Source organism: Heliconius melpomene, chromosome 17 (assembly GCF_056956725.1).
Source record: "Heliconius melpomene rosina isolate 202511_hmr_F chromosome 17, ASM5695672v1, whole genome shotgun sequence".
Classification (NCBI taxonomy): Eukaryota; Metazoa; Arthropoda; class Insecta; order Lepidoptera; family Nymphalidae; genus Heliconius; species Heliconius melpomene.
The window spans coordinates 9,002,860-9,027,515 of record NC_140405.1 but is presented as its reverse complement, the minus strand read 5'-3'; the positions used below and the strand labels follow the sequence as shown (position 1 = coordinate 9,027,515).

The window sequence follows — 24,656 nt, the reverse complement described above, 5'->3', positions numbered from 1 at the left end:
AAAAGATAAATGACGTCATGAATAGTTGGTCCGATTAAAGTAGCCCACCGCAGGCTATTAGCGTGACACAAAGGCTGGCCGGATTTCAGAAGTGCCGGGGACCGTCACGGCTCGTTGGCTACTCTACTAGTAGGTTTACCTGCGGCAGTTTTCTTAAAAAACTTAAATGCAAGGTTTTTACTTTATAGTTTATGTGAACATAGTATTTTTTTAAATAATATTATAATAAAAATAATATTAATAACCAGTATTTACTGAGGGCTTCAATTCCGTGGTCAAATTGAAATAGCTAAGAGTTGTGTAGAAAATACGAAACAATCTAAATGCCTAAGGTAACTCTGAATGCAAATAAAGTTTCATGGTATTAAATTTATATTTCATAATTTAATAGTTATCATTTGAACTTATAGATATGTAGGAGCATCAGAAGGGGCCTCATAGCTGTCTTGGCTGTCACTATTCATTTGTGGGCGCTGTAGCAACAGAGATGTTTAAATAAAAATCACACTTATATTCCACAATGTCTTATTACTCGTTTACATAAGACTTTTACAATAAATCTCACAAGATTAACAAAATTACAATAGATTAGGAGCCAATAGGTTAATTGGTGAACATCTCACGCCATAGCTGTCAACCAATGACATCCGCTATAACTCGTGGCTACACTTACTACCCTATTCGGGGTTACCCGCTCTATTTTAAATATTCTTCTAATATAATCCATTACATAAATCAATTACAATCGGGATAAAATTTCGTTGGTAATTTAAAATTTTCCACAATTTTCAACATTACATTTCACAAAACGAAAATACTTTATCATACGCAACTTTCATAGTAATAGTAGAAATTTGATATATAATAAGTTATATTTGATCGTTCACCTCCCTTACATCAATCTCTATTCTAAGAGAGCTCGTCTTATATAAGTTGAACTTTCTTTTATTACTTTAGTGCATATAGATTTGATATTCGATATCGTTTTGAAACATCTGTTACTTGAACCCTCTTGCCCTTAATTAATATCAAAGTAGGCTCAAGATTTAATGTAAGATCTTAAAATCACATGGATTTAAACTAAATAGTATTTTCTTATGAACGAGTATTTTTTTTTTATTTAAATAATTTTACTGTTACTAAAAAAAAGATAAATACATAGGTTTCTGAAAAAAGGTAAATATACAACGGTGGTCTAACTTTTATGAGAAATTTCGGCCATTTTTATCAAAAAATCTAGCAGGAAGTATTTAATAAAATTTCAATCAACAAAACAAATATTACTTATTACAATAACAAGAACGTATAGCTAGCTCTACGAAAAGTTTAAATTAGTAGAATTTTCATTAAACTTGTGAAAATTCATTGTTCGTTAAATATATAGAGATGTTTGGACGGAAACACGACGTCTTACAACTAAAGTTGCTTCGCTTCAATTTTAATGAGAATCTTTGAACACAAGGTAAGGAGTTGTATTTCCTTTGTCAAGGTCCACTAATTAACACTACCGGCCGATACTTTAGAAAATATTTGTTATATGAAACTTTTGAAGCTTAAAAACGTTACTCTTGTATTTATTGTACTGGAATATTGTAACCTGTCGGACCTGGCAGGGGAAGCAAAGGGAACCTGGGGCTCAACACGTAATGCCCCAAGAATTCGGCGAAATGTAAAGTAAAGTGTGTTCCCTACGCTTCAGTTGTTAAGACGCTTCCGTTCTCTATTTTCCGCCTAATTCTTGGGGCATTGGAGTTTGGAGGGCTTGGAGTTGTGGAACTCGACGCCGCCATTTTTACCTCTACGAGAGCGGGGAAATAAAAAATATTAAATATTTCATTTTCCCGAGTGAGAATCGCTAGTGCCGCTGTACCACGACGGCCAAATAAATAATAATTTAAATATATTCCGACTAAGAAACGTTGGTTCGTTTCTCCAACCATCATTTTTATCACTGTGTGATGATGGCTATGAAAGACTGCTAATATTTAATAACTATTCAAAAAATCTCATTAGCACCAACCACCACGTTACGTCACGTCGTTTACACTACACTAATTACAAATCTGTCCTCGTTCTCGTTCCTCCGTATAACGTCACAGTCCTCGGTGCAAATTGGATACCAAAAATCTAATACGATTCTCTTAACAAATATAATATAATATAATAAAATATATTTCCCAATGAAAATGCCTTAATGTCAAAAGTTATTTCCCACGTGACTTTCAAGCAGGATTCTAATAATTGAATTGTATCTAAAGAAAAGTATTTTTTTTTCTTTTTGTGTAATTTTCTGTACAAATTGTTAAAAGCTTTCGAGTTTTTGCTTTTATTGGATATTAATTATTAAATTTAAATTATAAATTAGACACAAATAGCCCAAATATTAATTAAAACAAGTAGAAGAATACTTTTGACCTATACTTACATAAACATACGTACAAATGTTATTTGTTGGATGAATGGAAAGAAAAGTTACTCTATTTCTCTAACATAACTATAGCCTAAGAATTTGCTGCAAAAATCAGTAGGTATCAGTTTTTTTAATCAAATTTATTTTAATAAGTGATGGTAGAATATGATAGTAGAATAGAGTATACAATAACTTTTAATTAAGTTTATGGTAAATAGTTTTTGTTAATGAATTGTAAGAACATGTTTTTAGTGAACCCAACAGCATTTGGAAGAGATGATGAATGATGTAGGGATCTCAAAAAATAATGATTTTTTTATCGTTTATTTATAATATATAACTATAGTGTAATATAGTCAAAGTCAACAATATAAATTGGATCTCGTATAGATTATGAAGACAGTTCTTGAGAGCACTATAGAGTAGAAATTAGGCCAAAAGAGTAAACTAATTTGAAAAAAATATTGCTTACCAAATTACTACTGGCTATTTTTTAAACGTAAACTTGACAACCACATATGAATATACAAAGAAACATTTCGTAGGCGTCAGCTGCTGGCGTGGATTTTGAGGATTCCACCTCATGTTTTATTTAAGGCTAAGGCAGTTCAGCTACTTGTATGGAAATCAACTGCAACTATCAACACAGGGCCGACTCCTTTGAAACCGTTTACATATAAATCTATGTGTGTATACGCACATATATATGACACTATAATAGTGCACTCTTAAGAGCTGTGGGTTCGATATCATTTGAAATCACTCTCGTTTTTTAAAATTGATGATCTTTTACAATATTTTTGAAATAAGCGATAAAGTAACTAGTTTACTTTACCGCTTATTGCTTAGTCATACATGATAGAGATATATATTCCCTAAAAGTAAAACTTTATTTCTCAGTGGCACATCAAAATAAAATTCAGTGTACCTCAAAGGAGCCACCTACACAGTCCGTTACGTAGGGTAGTTAAAAGAAACTTCAAAAGGAAAGAGACGTTTCAACAATTTTACAATTTCAAGTATTTCTTTGTGTTGAAATTGTTATTAATTAACCTCGCTCTCTTCATTTCTAGTTATTTAAAATAAGCTCAAGCTAAATTGGGGATAAAGATTATGACTGTGCAAAGATTTCTTAAGTTTTTACTTAAATTTATTGAACGTTGTTGAAAGAGAGTATAAAAGTTATTGTGGAATTATAATAAAGATTTCTTTCGTTTATAAGTATGCTAACTTTGTACATAAATAAAATTTCAATTGAAGTTATGATGTCACATTATCTTACTATAAATACGACGGATGTGGGTTCGATTCCCATTCAAGGGAATAATTTATTTTTATTTCCTCGCTCATGTAACAAGACAAAGCCTGGCGTTAACTTCTGCCACTAAGCCAATGTCTCCAAAATTGGACTGCCTTTTATTAGATATCTAACAAAAATAATATAAAATATAACTCAATATAAACATATTTATAGAAATTAAAATAATATTTTCTTCTCATTATAGTTTCAAAAATTCTTTTGTCAAATATTTTGCCAAGACCCGTTTTAATATTAATTTACGATATTAGAAACCCTAAACCTAAAGCTATCGTTGATTTTCCTTAAATAAACTTTTATTTCATCTAATTTTGTGGTCTCGTTTCGCTCGTATTTCTGCTCTAATATTAATTAAAGGCGAGTAGGATCAAGTAACAGATGTTCTAAAGTGTTTATCGATTATTATTATATTCAACACGCGTCTGTAAAGCATAAAGAATCTCTAGAATTTGTAGAAAATACTAGTTTTTTCTTTATATGTAATATTAGATATAATATTTAAAGGTTAATGACAACTTTTATTTTTAAGTAAATATATTTTTTTAAGTTATTTGTATAAATGTAACTTTAAAAAAAAGTAAGAATAATTAGCTTAATTGTATCCAAAATTTTGGCACAGAACAAAGGACATCTGAGAATCAGCAGAGCTGCTATTTCTGTTATGTTAAAAAATATAGTAATTTTAGCTTTTAAAATGTTCAGTCCATTTATATATTTTTTTGATATGTAATATCACATCTAATAAAATAGTGTTATAATATTTGAATCCGAATGGAAAGTCAAGAACAGAATGTCTTGACATTAACACTATTACCCTGCTAAGCTGAATGCAATGTGAAATTAAAAAAAAATAGTTATAAATATTTTCAATTAAATTTTAAAATTTTCTGTTCTAGAAATTATAAAAAAAAAGTAAAAAAACAACCTGCATACATTTATGTATAGACCTTGGCCTGGTTATGACTGTAATAATGTATAAAGGAAAGTATGCCCCGAAGCGGTGGTATATATAAATATACATGCCTATAATGAATATTGTTGGTATCACCTGCCTTCCACAAGGAAAAGATTTGAGTAAATATTGTGTGGGATTGCATCAAACGGTTGAATAACCTACAAAATTGGGAAAAAATGTATCCTATCTATCCTATCCTATATCTTATAAAACAAAGTCGCTTTTCGTGTCTGTCTGTTGTTTCTAACTCTTCTTCTTCTAAACCACCCAACGGATTTAGATGCGGTTTTCACCATTAGGTTGAGTATTTTTCGTAGAAGGTTTATATATAGTTTATTATTTGTACATTCTTATGTAAATTAACATAAATACGATAAATGTATATAAAATCCTACCCGTTGAGACACTTTCGCGCATGCGCTGCTTTAATGGTAAGTACTACATAAAAATAATGTACTGGAGTATTGTGCGTCTTAATAAGATCTACAAAAAAGTCCGCGACGGCATATTCTTATCTTTTAAGAATAACGTGTAGTGATCATATTTCTGTCTAAAAATAATAATTTCAATATATTTTTTATTGTGAGCGATATTTTTCCACAATGGTATTAATCCTTATCCTTTAAAATACTTTATTAAATTTCTACGTTAAACGAAGATAAAATTTGCTTTTTATTTAGAAAAACGCATTTAATTGTTGACACATCCCGCCGTTGCCACATCAGCTGTATGTTACTCAAGTTTCACTTATCCCTTACTCTCAGCATATAAATAAGTATATTAGTTACTTTGGCCATTTAATGTAGACCAAAACTGTCTTTTACTGTTTTTCATTTTAATAAGTACTTTAGAAGTTGTTACAATATCAAAAAATCCTTGCTGCGAAATGGCTTGCCTCGACGACGTTTTACTTATACAAGCGCGTCCACCGCTCCCGCCTGCCTTACACGCATCGGTGGTTCAGTCGTAGAATGCTCGCCGGCCACGCGGGCGGCCCTGGTTCGATTCCCGGCCGATGCATTCTATTTATTTTCCTCACAGGCAGCCACGTAGTGCTTGCTTTTCATCAGGGACAGAATACCCTCTTCAGCATTAACCACAAGCTCAAAAAAACAAACCCGCCTGTCTCTATAGCAACGAAGATTTAGATGCGTTTGCACGTATTGGATAATTGGAATTGAATGTATTATTTCAGCGCGATATATTTAATTTCATTTTTTTTTTTGTACAAACATACATTATATGAATAATCCAGTAGTAAAAGCGGGCGAAGCCGCAAGAGGGTCGCTAGTATTCTATAACACGATGTATATGAATGAATTTGTGAATTCAAATTCTATATATAGTTTACACGTGGGTATTTACATGGTTTAACTGAGCCAGCTGGCTTAATAAAGTGCGAAAATGGTTTCTGCTATATATCTTAAAATATCGCTAAATCTATACTTATAATAAAATTGAATCGGTTTTTGTATATTCAAATATATAAAAAAAGTGTTATTGGTGGCATTTAGTTCTGTATTGACAGGTGTCTCGACTAATTATTTTCTTTTTTTTTTTGTTTTCTAAATCTATTAGATTTCCATCATCGGTCAAAATATGTAAGTGTATTTAATAATCAATATGGACAATATTAAATATGGACTTTTACTATTTATAGACATTTTATTATGAAAAATCTTGTTTCATTCCGTGCAAGGCCGAAAGAGGAGTCAAAAAAGTCAATTTCGAATACTCCTTTTATGTCTTTAATATTACAATGAACGAGTTAAGCCTGAAAAGACAAAATTGAATAGGGAATTATTCTCGCAACGCAATAATAAAAGTAACAGAATTGCCTCTTATATCAAATGAAATATGCGAACATCTGTTTCACATCTGCGTGATGCCCTTAGCTTTAGAGTTAGGTATTAATTAAGATATATTAATATTGGAGTAGACCGTTTCAAATAAAAATGATATATTTTTAAACGGTGTTATTTAGCTCACCCCGTTTGTAATTGAATTTTAACCCTCTTCCCGTTAACCGATTGATCTGAAATTTGATATACGCTTTTGATTCTGGTGACAATACAATTATTCATATTCAATATTATTGTGAATCCAAGAAGCCCGCCGCTACAAGATGGCGGACAACTTAATTTTTTTCAATCCCATCAATATGGGTATCAAATGAAAGGGCTTGTCAAGTAGAATTCAGTGCACTATACAAAATCAAAATCAAAGATGGTCACTGCTACAAAATGGCGGATAATGTAGTTTTCAATCTCATCAATATGGGTATCAAAATAAAGAGCTTGGTTCATTATCCATTAACCTTGCAATAATGAGACACTCAACGAATTGAATAGAATGAGAAATAAAAAATTAAACTCAAAAATAAAAAAGTAAAAAAAAAAATTTAAGTTAAACGGTTTTATATTGCATATAAATGTAGTAAAAGCTAAAAAATAATTTCATGGATACAATCAACTAAAATAAAATCGTGTTATAATAATATAAAACCTTTTAACTTAATTTTTTTTTTTTGTTCCAAACGGCCGGTACGGTACGGTTTGTACATATTATGTTTACATCAAAGAGCATATTTTTTTAGAAATCGCTTTATTCCTGCATAAATATAATCTAAAACACAAATATAACACAAATAAAATCTAAAACAAGATACAACGTTCATTCATTTATTTTTATTTTACACTGTAATCGCAGAGCAGGGACCTGGGACCCTAACTCCGTTCACATTAAAACACTTGCGTTCCCCAGTTTCCGCCAAATTCTGGTGGCATTTTATGTTGAGTGGCCCCGTCGAACTACGCCGTGGTGTGCTCGTTACCAGAAAATGAAAATATTAAATATTTCATTCCCTTGAGTGGGAACCAAACTCACGTTTACTGTCACACGCAAGTGCAACGGCTCCGACAAAAAATGTTTTCATACATTAATTTTTATTGGTAAGAATTTACATTTTTCAATTACTTTCTTCTACTTTACTTAATTTTAACTTTTTCATTTTAATAATAAGATATCGTTTTAAAATATATATTTTATACAGTTACCAAAAAATCTAATTTTTCGGTAAAAAAATATTCATATGCGTTTAATATATATGTATTTATATCTCTGTATGCTTTTGACAAATGCTTGAATCTGCTATCCAATTTACAAGTCAGAATGTTTACAATCTCTCATAGCAGTCTGTGCATAATTAGAAACGTTTATTACTTGGTTATGTCTGTCTGTGTTTGTGTATATAAAATATATAATAATATAACAGTGTAAGATTAGCATTTAATAAGTATAGCAGCACCTCAGAAGCAAAGTGGGGCGTTTAGTTCCGCCATACAACACGAAATGCATCCAGAATTTGGCAGAAAACCGGGAACGAAAGTGTTTTGATAAGAACAGAGTGATTTAACCTAAGTATTTCGCTTTCCACATAAATTCGAGAAAATTAAACTTCATGCTACCACCATCGCAATAATATACAGACGTTTTCCCACTGCACTACGACGACCTCTAAAATAAATATAAACATTTATTAAATGATTTCCCTACGAAATATATTATCGACATCGTACGCCTACTAAAACACATCAACACATGTTTCGCCCAACAATGGCTGGGGCAACAATGTGGGGGCACGAAGTGTCAGCTGCACCAAAATATGGACGTCTCGTGTTTTCCGTCCGGTCACGGTACGGCTCGTTGCTTACGAAGAAGATTCAGTATTCATTGTTCATAGTAACGTCAGGCTTCGTAATAGATTACAGCGAAATTGAGTACGGCATATATGTATATCAACTGACATATGTATGTATTAACTTACTACAATTTACTGTATGGTATACAATAAGGTTTTCATTCTATTTTTTGAATAGTAGGTGGAGAGAATAGAGTGTTTACTTTTAGTCTAAAGTAAATTATTTAGTTTTTTTGAGTCAGTATACTTGAAAATCTTTTTTTATCTGGCCTGCATTCGCTGCCGTATAAAAGAACTGGTCCAAGCTGTTTTTTTTGTTTTCTTTTATTGTCTATTTTGAATTGAATTGAATTCTTGATATATAGAATTTTCTATTTTAAGAAATCTAATAAGACTTCAACCCACTATGCAATAACACTTCATACCAAGTATAGAGTATAGGTTTCATATTACCCATTTATTTGCCGTTACTCTTTCCAGTCAATATTTGTCATCTACGAACCTGACTCAATAATGGCAGAAATATCCCGCTCACATTTATACAGTGCGTGTTGGAGCGCGAGATCAAATACGACATACTCGTGATGAAAGGAGAGGGTAGTCCATACATACGAGTACGTCTTACAAACGTTTCTACTGTAATTTATATGAATAAGTTATAGTAAGTAATAAGAAACTTTGGTATAGCATATTTATAATTTACGTAACCCGCCCGTTTGAACTATACTAATATTTATTAAATATATTTAAGAAATTATTTTTAGTTTTCAATAATATTAGTAAGAAAATATAAGACTAATCAAAATCAATCAAAAAGGATAATAATAAGCTAAGTAATAATAAGAAAACCCATCTTCACCAAATACAATATAATGAGGTCATTTAAAATGAAATAAAATAATAAAAACGTACGAAATAAAATCATTTCTATAATACTTTTATTCAGTTTTTAATCAAAACCGCTTCATGTCTGGCAGTGATTGCTCAGCATATTAATACTGGCAGAGCTGAACCAACGAAATTTCCAATAAAAACAATATTTCATTTAACAGATTCCACCATTATTGCAATGGTATGAAAATTACAGGCAGTTTTAATGCACCCTACAAATCATATTATATGGAAAGTTTATTGGTAGATAGTTATTTAATATGTGAGGCCAGTTGTGGAGCAGGGACACAAAGTGTGAGTGTAAAGGGGTCGATTCCCGCTCGAGGAAATTAAATATAGAATATTTTCGTTTATTCGCAGTGGTGTCGAGGAAAAGCGCGGCGTTAGGTTCCTCCCAGTGCCTCCAGAATTTGATGAAATATGGGGAACGCAGTGTCTCAATACTAGGTTCCCTCTACCTACCTAGCTGTGTGCGGGAAACAGCGTAAAACTGTTTTTTTTAATTTTCATTTGCCGGGTCGAGCTCCGTAAATAAGTCGCGTTACTGATACATAATTATGCAGTAACAGCCAGCATGGATGCTGCAATTACTGATTCTATAATTACGCAGGGCGATTACTATTGAAATCTGTGCAATATTATTGGCGGAATCATCGTCGTTTTAATCTTATATGGTCGTTGCGCAAAGGTTTATTTTAACGTAATGAAATATATTACTTTTTTTTAAATATATTCTTCTTGTAACTGCTGACGAGGCAACGCGCGGCCTTTGCTGCAGAATTCGGCGGAAAGTGGGGAGCGGAAGTATCTTAATGGCAACGGAGTGCTTTAACACTAGTTTCCCAGTTGCTTCTGCCTATCCTGATATGTGCGGGATAAAGTTACTATCAACATATTTAAAAACTGTAAATAATTTCACAGCATTCAAAACATATTATCAAAACTAAAATATTTCATCAACAATCCTTAATAATACAATTTATTGAGTTTTCAAGTAATGCTCTATTATGACATATTTCAAGCACCACGTACACCGTACCTACGTGATGTCATTTATATTGAGTAGGTGGCACTCGTATGACGGCTTGAGAACACTCAACTAAAGACCTGATCGACAATAATTGTCGCAAATATATATGAGTGGCACTCGATGAAACGTTATGTTACTTTCAAAGAAATAAATGGACAGTGAATTTTCATTGTGCCGAAATATTTCTCCATTTAATATTTATTTAATAAGATATTTATTAATTGATACAATGAAAATAGCTTAAAACAAACATAATTGAAATTATTTTTGTCGATAAACTAATAAGTGTAAGCCGTTTGAAAACATATCTTCGTGTCTTTACTATACATACATAAGCTTATATACAAAATGTCCCAGAATAGAAAATAGAAAATATCAATATAATATGAAAAATACATGACAAAGATTGTTTTTCATATTTTTCTTATAACTGTCACGACTTGGTCTATCACCCGTTTTCGGGTTATCGTTGATTTCTGGGACATCCTGTATACAACTAAAACATTTTATGTTTTAAACTTTTGATCTTTTGAACTTGAAACTTTTGAACATTGGTTACTTTTTAAATTATCATTAAATTTTTCTTGCAAAAGAATAGAAACATTAAAAACAAACTTCAGGCCATCGTAGCGGAAGGGGGTTACTCCACTCAAAGAAATTAATTATGTTCATTATCTTGCTCGTATTTTTTTTTAATACGAAAACGGGATGTCTTGAAAGAAGTGGTTTCTGCTCTGATATGCGGGAAAAAGCGTGATAAATCGAAGCTGAAAATTTAAAAAAAAGTTCTAAAATAGTATAACTAAAATAATATTATAATAGATGTTTGCTATTATGAGATACGCTATCACCATATCGTCCCTTAGAGAATACGTTCCGTTCTTAAAGACGTCCCGAGTAAAGCGGTTTACATTTTTCTCCTAGTAAAATGTGAGGACGAATTTATCGCTTTAAATTTTATTACAAGAGCGAATGTAAAATGTTTAATAACGTTAAAGAGAGAGAAAGAGATTTTTTTATGTATTTCTTTTTATTTCAAAATATAATACACTTTACGCAAGTCTTTATGGTGTGAAATAAAATAAAAGATTTAACACCGTGGCATAATTGAACATTATTTGATTTTAGACTGTATTGAGGTTTGAGTTCGAACTAGAGTTTTTTTTATTATGTAGTTTTTTTTACTCGATAGTTTTATTTACGTGTACTGTAAAAACACTGTATTATAAAATCTCGCCTTTACGTATTTCGATGAGAATTTAGGGATCCTCTCACAAAATCAAAATCTAAATATTCTTTTTACTCGTATATATGTACGTATATATATATTTTAACTGTATTTTGTTACTAGTATATAATTTTTAATTTCTTATATTGTACTTTGTTTTGCTCGCTACTCACTCATCCACTTCCACTGGTTGACTGGAAGAGATCTCTTATAGAGATAAGTCCACCTTTGTACACAAAATGTCTATATATTGTTTATTATGTATTTTTTTAGTGCAATAAAGAATATTATATATTCAATTAGGCCATTTAAAGGAACTTTTAAATCGTCAAGTTGCATTGAAATGCCAGTACTTAGTCCTACAGAAAAGCGGTTACGCTGAAAAGAGCCTATGAAAAACTCATCTTAACTTAGTGCTCCCTAATGCTTTCCAGGCATCCTACGTGCCGAACTAATACTTTCTAAGCTTTGGCTACACTTTGATTTGCATTGTTTATTAGTTAATCAATAATGGAGTTCTTAGTATATGGGTTCGTTACAAAATTGCATATATGAATATTAAGTACCTATTAGAAATTTCAAAACTTTAAATTGTCAAAGCATTTACCTCTGACCAATACGGTAATTAGATTTCATATACATTTCAAATTTATCTTGGCAGAGGGGACCTGGAAACCTAGTGTTAAGACATTACGCTATTATGACTTTACCCCAAATTCTGGAGGCATTGCGTGTTGAGTGGTGGTACTCATCAATGCGCTTTGCCTCAATGCAAGAACGAGTAAATAAAAATATTAAATATTTAATTTCCTCGAGTGGGAATTGAACCCACGATCTCTAGCGCTTATAGTCACACGCTTGTGCTACTGTGCCACGGTCTGGTAATCTGAATAAAAACTATTATAGGATCATTTAAATGGGTCGAGTCGAATCGAGTCAAAATACTCGAGCTCTCCGTTCTATACGTATGCATTCAACGTAGAGAGACTAAACAAGCGGTTGCAAATTTAATTAGAAATACAGAACACAGAATTCAATAGCTAGCAAAAATAAATAGTAAAACCTGATAGTAAAGTAAAAAAAAAACTTTTATATAAAAAAATAAAGATGAAAAATATGAATATACGTCGACATACGTATATTTTGTGTATTCCATGTACGGAACGGAGTTTTCAATTTATCTTTTCATTTAACACACTGTAATTCCTAGGCCATACAGTTAGGTCACAAGTTAGGTTGAAATGTTGACCTAGTTGCGAGACATCGATAAAAGCCTCTTTCTATTGAAAATAGGTAACCTAGGCTCCCTGTGACCGAGTCTCTTTTGAAATGGAAAATGTTGTTGAACTAAAGTTTTAATTTAAATTACCTCATCGGTATTAGAATATTCAGGACTTATAAATTGTGAATCGATCATTATTTATGGTTTATAAATATACATTTTAAACATTTTTTCACAATGCATTCTGATATTATTTTAGTGCGAGGGTTGTGAGTTAAATGCCACTAAGAATAATCTATATTCTTCACTTATTTTTGCTTTGCCAGTAGTATATAAATTACGGCTTTCAAAACATGCTATATAATGCATAGCCTAGAGATTCACTGCCTTCATGAAGATTGGATACAAAAAAAACTTTTCATAAGATCCTCATGGCGCAATAGCACAAGAGTAGTAGTAGACTGTAAACATGACGGTTGTAGATTAAAATTGTAATTTTGGGCGTAGAGTCCCATCACTCAGCACGCAATGCCTCCAGAATTCAGCGAAAAGTGGAGAACAAAAGTATCTTAATGGGAACGAAGTATCTTAACACTGGTTGATTCCCTCTGCCTTCACATCTATGTGCACGATACAGCGTGATTCATAAAAAATATTATAAATTTGGTAAATGATTGAGCTTTATTTTTGGAAAAAATATTTTATTTTTGTAATTAATTTATTGGAAACTGTATTTAAATATTATGACAACATTGTAAACATAATGTTTTTTTAGGATATCATATTTCAAAACATCACATAGGCGTGTTTTGGGTTCAAATGAAATAATATTTTTCCGGATAGCGACCGTTCGTGCAATGTCAACACGCGGTGTGAGATAACCACCTAACAAAATACATCTATATTAATGTGAAGTAAAATGTGTTAGAAAACTCACTCTATCTAATCTATATAATCAAATTCAAAAAGATCTTTATTCAAATATACTTTTGCAAACATTTTTTTAATATAGACCCCTTAATAGATTATATTTAATGAATAAAGCTGTAATTCGGCAGACATGTTCCATGCAAAATTCTGCATCTAGGTAGGATGGGAAGATGTACAGGAGCGTTAATAATTCCTTCAGAATTCCGAAAAAAATCAGATTTTATTGTCAAAAATACCAAAGATAGAAATGGAAACAGTACAACAAAGAAAGTTAACGTCCACCCCAAGGAAGTTTCGAGGAAAAACATGTTCATATAAATAATCACGAATAAAATGAAAATGGAGAATCTAAACACCCGGTTTTCTCTATCTATCCTGGTATATGACAAACGTAGCATGAATCTAAAACCACATCCTATCACGTTAACCTAACGCAAATGTAATATTCGTCAGTACCACATGAGCTCAATCTCATATGTGTACTAAAAATTTCCTTTAACTCTGCCATTATACGTGTTAAGAGGTGTTTTAAACGCCTCCCGCAAACATGAGAGGGCTATGACGGTAACTCTTACCTGAATTACCCTATTAATGGGTAGTAACGTGGTACAGGTAATTTTGCGTCTGGGAGGGTCGTATGGCTACTCTACTTGGGTGTAGTGTAAAATTAAGCTTTAGCTAATAGGGTGCTTGTCATGTGTTTAGAAATAAATTTATTATAGTTGTGCGTTGTTGTGGTTGTGCGTTCGATCCCCACTCAGAGAAAGAAATGATTATTTATTAATATTTTCATTTCTTTGCGCTAGCATCAAAGAAAACGCCCGGCGTTAAGTTTCGCCATTCAAGACGCAATGCCTTGACAAATTCAGTGGAAAGTGGAAATTGAGTGTTTTAACACTAGTTTTCATCTGCCTACCCTGATGCCTGTTTTGCCTTGGCAGAAGAGCGAAAATAATTAATAAATTTTTTTTGCGAATGGGAATTGAATCCATGACTTATCACGTTTACAGTGCCATACGCTTGTGCCCCTGCACCACGACTGATCTCGCAATCGGTATAAATAATTTTTCGAACAATATTTTTTTAATTATAATTTATAATATTAAATTTTACAGGGATTTACTTCTAAAATAATAGGAAAATTCAAACTAAATAACTCCACTATAACCTATAATAAAGAAACTGATAGCGTAATCGCTTGTCAATCCTATGGGCTTGATAGAAGGCAAGTCACCAATATTACCCAATATAAATGCAAAGTGCATGGCCATACTATGTTGTTTATAGTATGCAATTCTACGTAATATACTGTTAATATCTTTATAGTAGCTTGCCAATATCTTTTTTATCTATATATTTTTATCTTATTTTTTTTAGATATTTGGGATATAGCGATTTTGGTAACTAATTCGCTACTTTACCTACCTCTTGCCACCTCTTGCTAGAAGTGGTGAGTGTCTTGGAGTGGTCGGTCGTGATGCAGCGGTACAGCGTGTGCTTGTGAACTCGATGGTTGTAGAGAGGTTAAATGGCATTAAGTTCTTCAACTCCACACGAAATGTCTCGAAGACTAGGCGGCAAGTTAGAAATAGATATGACACACACTGGATTCCCTCTGCCTACCTATTTATGCATTTTTTCTTAATTTTGAGTTCAAAATTATAGTTATGAACTTTGTAGATACAATCTTACGAGACGCCAATGCGAATAGGGAAGTTTACAATTCTTGCAAACAAGAATAAAGTTATAAAAGAGACGTTAAGAGAATTTAAACATTTAAATAATAAAAAGAAGTTATTTTAGTAAATGGCGCCTATTAAAAAAGCCGTAAAAGAGTAATTTATGAAACTCAAATAGGTATTATACGAAGATTTTACTTGAAGAATGTTCTTGTTAACTTAAATAAGTTAAGTTGCTTGAAAGTAATAATTAGTATGTAATATAATAATAATTTTTTAGTGTTATTCTATATCTTGCACATAGCAGGGAAAGCATAAGGAACCTGGGTAACTAGTGTTAAGACACTCCGTTCCCATTAAGACATTTTCTTTCCCTACTGTCCGCCTAATTCTGGAGACACTACGTGTGGAGTGTCGAACGAAAGTTAATTGAATCTGTTTATAACATAAAAAAATTATGCGGACCTCAGTGAAGGTATTTGGAGAGAATTCTTCAAACTATTATTTTTTTTATTTGTGTTTTAGATACATTAGTAATTTTAAATCTCAGCTAAGACAACAAGGGAAAAGTAAAGCATGAATCTACAATTAAAAATAATTTAATATAATATATTTAAAACGTAAAAAGCTCACTTAAATAAACAAATTCCTCATCCAAAAGTTTTCCCAGATAACATATAAAGTAAACAAAAGTTCAAAAATCTAAGTTCGATAACACTTCGGTATTCTGGCGCTCGTCTGCTCTTAGTTTATCTTAGTGTATTCAATGCGTTCTTTGCTCTAAGATCGATTGTAACATTAAATTGAACACCTAAGCTTAACAGTCGAATACTTTTACTGATTATATTTATATAGAGAACTTTCAAAGCTTATCTTTTAAATTGAGTATTGGTAGCAATATCTTTATATCAAAGATGTGAAATAGCTCCCATACATTTAGTAAATTACTTTATAAGCTTTGTAGTATTTCAAAATAAAAATATTTTCAAGTAAATATATAAACATAAAATGGCACCATGTAACAATATTAAATTATTTTATATACATAGAAGTTTGAGTATTTCTTGTAAAATTTTGATAAATTATTTTATTTTTGTTTTATTTAACTCCCACTTTAAGAAATAAAATATTTAATATTTAAATGTCTTCGTTCTGGCAACGAGGCAAAATGTGGCGTTTATTTCCGCCAATCAACACGCAAGGCGTGCATAATTCGATAAACGGAAGTGAAATGTCTTGACACTAAAATCCCAAGTGCCCTCTACCTATCTTGATATGTACGCAATACAATTAGAAAGTGGAATAAAAACAGTTACATATATCAATTTTTTAGTTAGTTCACGTTAGTCGTAGGTACGGTTTCATTGAAATAGTTCAATAAAATTCGCTACGTTGTGGTAGACAATGCGTGGCGTTAAGTACCGCAACAAAACATAAAATGTCTCGAAAATAAGAGCGGAAGGTGAGAGATAGAATATCTTAAAACTAAGTTCCCCCTATCATAACAAAAGCGCTAAGCTGATAAAATACAGTACACAAAGCGATTAAAACAGTTTATTTTTTTCATAGTTTTACCAACAAACCCCGTTCACATTAACCTAATCTTTGAATGCAAATTAACTTTCTTATATATAAAAATAAATATTTTCTTTAATATTAACACAACTTTTGTACGGCTTAATTAACTCGGCTGATTACGAACCAGGATTACACCGCCATTGCAAGTATTCATAACGTTACGAACGAATTTAATGAGCGTTATCTCACAATTTATGGGCTGCAGTACTGAGAATTTAGCGACCATACCTTTTCTTTATATAAAACATTACCTTTATTATTATTTAGAGCCTTCATTCGCAGAGGTTTGATAAACATTCTTATATGTACACTGGTTACAATTATTTTGCAGTCAATACTTTTTTTCTGGCACTGGAGGGAATATGGAGAAATCTATTTCTCCGTAGTCTTCCTTGCGGAACTCTGACTCTGTTCATGTGTGTAATGCATTCACCAAAATAAAAAGATTTTAAATTCTTATTATAATTTTGTCACATGCGAACACATTCCATTAAATAAAAATGTGATTTATTATGAGAATTAGAGATTATTAGAATAAAAAGTAGGCTAGAAAAAAAAAGTAACATATAGAAAATCAAAAGCTTCCCAAAGCTATCTAAAGCCAGCCAAAGTTCCCCAGATGGCATAACTGGTGGATTGAAACCACTGCTGTTTACTGCAAAACTTGCTCTACACAATACAATAGAATAGATATAGATTGTAGAATAAAGTAAAAATGGCATAGTGTGAATCCTAGCCAGATAAGAAACATTGCATGTTATATTGCTGAGTGAAAATCATTGGTGAAAATCATCGTTTAACTCTGCTAAATGTGGAATCCAGCGCAGATTTTTTTAAAACTATCAATGGGAACTAAGTATTATTATTATTTAATTATTGTTACTGACATATATAAATAACTAGTGGGCCCGGACGCGGCTACACCCGCGAAAATATAAGCCTAAATAATTAAAATAAGTTAAAAAATAATAATAAGTGGAGATTTATTATTAGAAAAAATATCTGAGTAACCGAAATGAACAAACAAAAGAAGTAAAAGTAACTAAAGGAAATTCTTAATATTAGAAGAAGTACCTAAAGTTTGCCGTGCGCGCGTACTAAACATTTTTCTATATTAAATAATTATTAATTTTTGCAAACAACATTAAATAAAATCCCAAATGATTAAAATTACAATATTTTAAGTGTATAACATCGGTATAGATAACCGAACTGAGATAAATTAATTATAAGCAGCAAATAATTACATCAAAAATAATAGTAATTCGAAAATATATAAAAATTTACAAAATCATCAAAGTCATCTGCCCGTTCGCGTCGGTCATGCTATACCACTCGTAGGCTAGGTCATTTAGAATCAGTGACACATTATTTATTAGAATGTTATACAGTAAACTATAATTTCCATCTAGATGAAATGCTAAAAGTGACTATTGTTTTCATAAGGATGAATATCAAATTATAGAAATCATCTAATTTTTGTTAATGTATACAAATCTATATCGGCGCGCGCCATGTATGCATTAAGCAAACTCACTTTGGGTGACGTTTTCTTAAAACAACAAACTTTGCAAGCCGTTGCTTAGCAACGCGTAGCGACGATTGTTATTAACATGGCGGAATAAATTACTTGTCAAATTAATTATTTTAATATATTGATATATATGGAAAATATTACAAATATGAGAAAAAAAAAAGTATCTCATGTTCATCCCGGGACCCTCAAGTATCTCTATATGAGTATTTTATTACAATTAAATTAGCGGTTTGGCCCTGATTGCGTAAAGGACAGACAGACAGACAGACAGACAGACAGACAGACAGACAGACAGACAGAGTTACTTTCGAATTTATAATATAGGTATGGATATTATAAAGTTCTTTGTCTTTTCGGTGAAATATAATACGATACGACCATGCAGTATTTTGGCTTCAAGTTTCGAAATTCCTAGTCCCACCTAATGCCACATGTCGATAAAGTTTTGTATAATATATTAGCACTGAGAGCGTACACCTTTGCCAGAGGTACTAAAATATGGTAGACTAGCTTTCCGCCCTATATTTGTCTGGGTGCTCATTCGATTCTCATAGATTCTTGTTGATTCAATAGTATGATATTTTTTTTTTGTTTTACATGCAATTTATATCTTACTAGCGGACGCGCGCAGCTTCGCTTGCGTATTTAAGGGTGAATTCTAATAACCCATGAAACATGTGTTAAATGAAATATTTTTAAGAGTCTAAATTTCAAACTTTATAAAAATCGGTGGCGATTTAAAGATTTTTCCATACAAACTTTCAACCCCTTATTTACACCCTTAGGGGGTGAATTCTAGAAAACTATGAAACACGTGTTCAATTAAATACTTTTAAAAATCTAAATTTCAAATTTTATAAAAATCGGTGCCGATTTAATTTTTTTTCCATACAAACTTTGAACCCCTATTTCACCCCTTTAGGGTTAAAATTTTTCAAAATCCCTTCTTAGTGGATGTCCAGATTACGAAAGTAAACTTTTGTCCAAATTTAACGTTTCTACCATCAGCGGTTTCAGCTGTGCGTGCGTCTTACCTCAGTCAGTGAGGACAAGTCCTTTTATATATATAGATTTTAATCAATAAAAGTTTTCGATTTTTTTTAACAAATAATCTTTTATCTTATTGCTGGCCATAAATTTTATATCAAGATTAAAAAACAGTGTAATTTTTAATGAAACCGCAAAAACAGTGTTATTTTGTTTAGCTTCACAACAGATAGTCTATTCGTGTAACAAAAAAAATAAAATATTAAATATTTCATTTCCTCGAGTGGAAATGGAACCCACCGCCTATCATGTTTATAGTCGCACACTTGTGCCTCTGGGCCACAACCATCTTAATATTAGCATTTCGCCAATTTAACCAGCAAAATACATAAAAAAAATTCAAATATTGATTACCAACTTTGAAATTAAAATATTTCCATTCATCAATTCCAGAGCAGATCACCGATAGCTTTGTTTCCAAATTGCGAGGCAGTTTCCGTTTGCATTAAACAGAATACCTGATGCAACTATTAATTGCGAATAGTCGGGCGAGTTATTGTTGTTGGAATATAACTTTGTAAGTTTGTCATATTTGATGGCGGCCGCGGGAGGTGCTGTGCGCATACTGCCGTTAGTTATTTATGGTTGACATTTGCTATGTAATTTTGTATGTAATTACTAATTAAACCTTTATTTAATTATATTTTTACCTTCAGAGTAGGTAGAGGGAACCTGGGCGTCTCAATAGACGCACAATGTAGAGACATTCCGTTCCTCATTTTCCGCAGCATTCTCAAATCAACGCCGCGCTTGTCTAATCAATAAATAACAAAAATATATATAATTTAATTTGCATGCATTTTTTTTTAAGTAAATATTTATACAAATTTTAAATATCATTCTGTTCTCTGCATTAATTTTTATTTATAATGGCTACCAAAAATTTTCACAATTATTACATGCGAATTTCTCTGATGCAGTCCTGAATGCTCAACCGTTTACAGGTGGGTTACATATTTTAAACTTTTAAATACTAAAAAAACCCCCAAATAACATTTGATCCCACGACCATCTCGTTTATTCCGACTTCAGCGAAAACTTTATTATTAAAAGCATCCAAAAAGTTATAAGCTCACATAGTTTTTAACTATCTATACCATGCAGGTAGTGTTGCTAGGAGTTCGGAGAGATTGTGTCAATATTTTGAAAATTTTAAAGTCAATAACAGGATTATACTGTTCAACCGAGCATAGTATACGCTGGCTAGGGTTGTCAGAACTAATTGGTAAAACTTTTTTTATATTATTTATACGTTTTATTATATGTTATTAGTTTGTATTATAAAATATTAGGTATTTTTAAATTTCATCATCGAAATGTAATAGGCGAATACATAATATACTTTAAAACCAATCGCGGCGTTGAGTTCTGTCACTTAGAATGCCTTGGAAATTTAAACTTAGAATGAAAAAAAATATATATTTTTGAGGGTTCCGTACTTTTTAAAGAAAAAAGAAATCCTTATAAGATCACAGAAACATAAAAATTTGAAAACTATACATTTGTAGTTAAATCAAATTCATTAAATCAAAATAATGGCTTTAAAAGGGGGGCAAAATTTTTTATTAAAGCCGCTAGTTCATGTGTTCGAGTAAGCTAAGCCGGAATTTCAGAAAAAGCTCGAGACCTGCAATTTTTGTACGCAACCGTCGCTGGGTGAGTCCGACTCGCCCTTATTTATTGTAAGTTTTAAATTCACAATAATAAACTATACTTAAAATTAGACATTTTAAGTACTTGTATTATAAATTAAAGCAAAAACTTAGTAACAAAATTGAAAAATACCATTTTTAAACAGACCACACTTTCGTACTGACAAAAGGTGAAATTATGAACTATAATCGATATTTAAGATACAAACACTGTCTTAAGCCCTCTACGCCCAACTTCCCCTATGAAATGAAACTTGCCCATACTTTAAACTATGTACTAAATGAAACTGACATTAGGATAGAATAATAAACCGACAAACTGTATATTGTATACATATTAGACTAAACTGTTAGAACATTACCGTGAAATTTATAGTTTACGCTTTTAAAAGTTTACTCTTTCTACCTCATACATTTAAAGGATCCTGATATATGTATATGTCGGTATATGTATATGTAGGTAATGCACCCTTATTTTTCAGTATTACACTATATGCTGTAGGGCAGACAGAGGGAGCCTAGTGTTAAGAGCGTAGAAGCTTTTCATTTTCTGCCGAATTTTGGATGTTGAGTGGAGGAATTCAACGCCGCGATTTGCTTCGAAATCAGAGAAAAGAAGTAAAAATATTAAATATTTCATTTCCGCGAGTGGGAATCGAACACAAACTAATATACTACTGCCCAAGAAACTTTTATGTAAATTGTTAACATGGATATTTCAATGAAATTTTGCCATATTGGAAATGAGGATTGATTTTGATATACGAGATACGTAAAAGTGGTCACAAGTAATTGAATTGGGAGGAGTTCTTTCGACAGCAAACGGAAATAGCACAAAATAAATAACTGAACATAACATTCAGTTACTTACCTCCTGTCATTTACAGAACTTAGAAAGTGGAAGCAGTACTAAGAGAGGATTCCCCTAACTTCCTTTAAGAACGAGAAAGAGAAAAAAAGGAATTTTACGCCTTAAAACAAACACAATCTCTCTCTCTCGTTAAATATGTAATAATAATAATAATTTATATACACAGCCAAAGTTTATCGTTACATAGCAACTATGGCATACCACGTAATACCAAAACTAAATTCTAAATAGTTACTGTATCCTATCAACATGTAGTGCAACTCGCAACACTAACGTTTATGTAGCATAGTTAAGGAATGTTAGTCAGTGCTTCCGTTAAGATTACTATAGAGTTTGAATATGAGTGCTGTGTGATGATATGACGTCACAAGTTCTTAAAGAAGTTTGGGGTTGGGCATATTTTCCTTAGTATTGATGCTACGTGCAAGAGAGAAAATGATGGGTTTGAATTTCATTTGGGTGTGTGAAAAGTGAAAAATGATATACAGGGTGGAATTGTCAGCGCCACTTTAAATGAAAGCACAGTTTTAACTACTCTATAAAAGCCTAATATAATTCGGAAAAAAAATAATTCTCAAAAATGAAAAAGTTTTTTTTTCAAACAAAATAAATAATAAAATTATCGTTTTAAAATAAAACGCCATTTGTAAAGTATTACATAGGCACGCACACACTTACCTGTCAAAGCGGCAACGTCGCATACGTATGTGTGCGTGACACGAAATACAGGTATGGATAAAAATCGTGAAATGAAAAAAAAATTATACGTCCAAACCGTTGAGGTACCTTGATTATTATTTTTAATTCCCCAGAATTAAAAAAAATAATTTGAAATATTTTACCCTATATGCAGTTTCAGTAAAAGAAGCACTGCCTCTTCCACCCTGTATATTAACAATATGTACTCCATACCTTCCTTACTTTTATTTTTACTTGCAAAAGATATTTTTACTTGATAAAAAGTTTATAGTTTTAATTAAACATTGTAAATAAAAATATTTTTGTTTATTTCAGAAAAATGAAAGAGTGAAGTAAACTGTCATGTTCAGGAATCAGGAATGTTTAAAACTCACTGGGTGCACTGAATCCCGACAGCCTGTCATGGGAGAACAAAAATTCAGAATAAACTATATTTCAATTGTAAAATAATTGAGTGGAAATATTTAATTAATTGCATTTCGTTTGTCTGAATGTACAGGCCAGGAATAACAAATTTAGGTCATTTCTCTGAAAGTTATGCAATTTAAATAGTATATCTATACAAAGTTAGTAGTAAGATATTTTCATTAGCCATTTTTCGCTAATATTTGGCTGAATTCAACGCCGCGATTTGCCTCGACACCAGAGCGAAGAAATTTAAATAAATATTCATTTTCTCGGGTGGGGGATCGAACCCACAACCATTGCATAAGTACGCCAGAACGGCCTCACATAATGAATTGCATTAAATATAATATCGCATAATAATATAAACATATAATATAATATTTCAGAATTAACTCCCTTGACATACGAGATGATATCATTCATCAAGCGTGTATTACAAGAGCGTAGCTATTAATTATAACGAGTAAATTAAGCCGATTACGTTGAGTTTCGTATGATTTGTTTGCATTACGCTACACGCCAAGTATGTAATATTGCGATTTACTTAATAGGGTTAAGATGGTATGAATCGACAAGTGTGCCTAAAATTGTTTATCTATACTATACTAATGTTAAACAGTTTTTGTTTGGATGAGCGCATAAATCACGGTAACTGTTGATACTATTGGAAAATTGTTTTTTGTGTTGCATAGTTCTTATATAAAGGAAAGTATATATTTTAATAAGGCTACATTAAATCATGTTAATTATAAATAATATTGATCATCGATATAATTGTAGTAGGTACTTACCGGCTCGCTGTAGAGTTGGCTTCTGCACTTTAAATTTGTCATAGTTAAGTCAAACACAATTCCTATTTATTTTCAAGCCAAGGTTGCATATAGAAGCTAATTATTAATATAAAAATAATATTTAGTAAACAACACTAGTAAAAAAACTCTTTGATTTTCACAATTATTACACATTTTAAATGAAGCTATTTAACTGGATTAATCGCGTATATTTAGTTTTATATTTTTTGGAAACCTAACGTTTCGAACACTTAGCGGTAGTTCGTGCTCACGGGTGGACTGAGGTGGCATTTGTCTGTCAGTTGACATAATAATTATATCAAACTACCGCCAACGTTTTTTTTTTTTGCGTCGCGTACTGCCCCGGATTCCTGCAGAATGAGCTGATAGTATGTTGTCCTTTGGTATGGCGGGTTTGAGACTTCAATAATTTTATGAGTGAATCCCAGGTGGTAGAAGTCTTCCAGCCGTCTTCTCTATTGTAATTAGTATGTTTTTGTATTTCAATAACCTCGCGGATCATTATAGGAATATTTTTGTTTTCCTTTACGAGCATTTGGGATACATAAGTACACTTATGTTAAGAAAACAAATGAAATCTCACCGAATATTGGTTGAATCTGTAGTTCCTTAAGGGTGTAAATATAATTATAATGTATTTGAACTTGAAAATAGATAATAAACAGTTTAAAATATCCTACTATTTTTAA

At 31.7% G+C, this 24,656-nt stretch overlaps 1 long non-coding RNA gene across 2 annotated transcripts in view; it reads right to left on the bottom strand.

Annotated features, from left to right (window-relative positions):
• The window catches only part of LOC146530182 (uncharacterized), a 189,937-nt gene extending 165,711 nt beyond the window's left edge, over nucleotides 1-24,226 (bottom strand). For both annotated transcript variants that reach the window (XR_014878916.1, XR_014878915.1), the window contains exon 1: nucleotides 23,947-24,226. This is a non-coding gene — a long non-coding RNA (uncharacterized LOC146530182). The remainder of the gene's footprint in view (nucleotides 1-23,946) is intronic.
• Between the last annotated feature and the right edge of the window lie 430 nt (nucleotides 24,227-24,656).